General features: G+C 32.6%; 1 long non-coding RNA gene across 1 annotated transcript in view; it reads right to left on the reverse strand.

The window, feature by feature from the left end:
* The window catches only part of LOC109378704 (uncharacterized), a 10,527-nt gene that overhangs the window by 1,305 nt on the left and 8,313 nt on the right, over window positions 1-909 (reverse strand). The window lies entirely within an intron of this gene.

Raw genomic sequence — 909 nt, forward strand, 5'->3', positions numbered from 1 at the left:
TTCTTTATTCAGGAAAACTTAATAAATACGCTTGTGTATATTTAAAGTAGAAAAGATGGTGATTCGATGTATTTATACATTGTGGAATGATTACCAAGATAAACATAAGGGTTTCACACAACCATCACCTCACATGGTTATTTATCTTTTGTGATGTGAATGGTTAAACATCTAGTCTAAACAATTTTCATGTATATGCTACCATGTTCTTCACTAAAGTGAGAGCTTTTGCGGGCCAACTCTAATCAATTTCCAAAGTATTCCCCTGGTATCCGTGATGTTTAGATATTCAGGTATTACTGGAATATATTAAATAATATGTTTCCCTACTATATCAACCATTTCATTCATATTTTGAAAACATTAGTTTAGAGCTCAAGAATGTATTCACTGTCAATTATATAAATTATCAATATCTGTTAAGTGTCTTGTTCATATTCTGTAACGTGTGTACTTGGGCTTATTCCATATTCTTCAAAAATATGTAACTAATGGATACTCTTCACAAAAGTTTTTCAGTGTCCTTAGGTCCAATGCTTAATTGCTTCACAAATATTTCTTAAAAGAACCATTTTTCTGATTTACTAGTGAAATTATGTTTCCTCTTCCTAAGGATTTATAGTTTGATTACCTATCTCGTGTCCTATCCCTTTGGTTTATTCTGTTGTGTTTTTCTGAGCTTTGACATTAGTTAGTGAAGCCATTTGCTACCTATCTAATAACATGTACATTAAAAGGCTCTGCTATGCCTATGAATACGTTTTGGCCACGTCTAACAGGCTTCCGGAAGTGGTGTGAACACTCTCTTAATGTAAATAGTCTAATGAAACTGTTCAGCAAACGGTTCAGTAAAAAGGTTTAGAAGACTAATGCAAGACAATTTCTTCCCAAAATATAAAGTGCTGCCTT

This window comes from Hipposideros armiger, unplaced genomic scaffold, assembly GCF_001890085.2.
Source record: "Hipposideros armiger isolate ML-2016 unplaced genomic scaffold, ASM189008v1 scaffold_2636, whole genome shotgun sequence".
Lineage (NCBI taxonomy): Eukaryota > Metazoa > Chordata > Mammalia > Chiroptera > Hipposideridae > Hipposideros > Hipposideros armiger.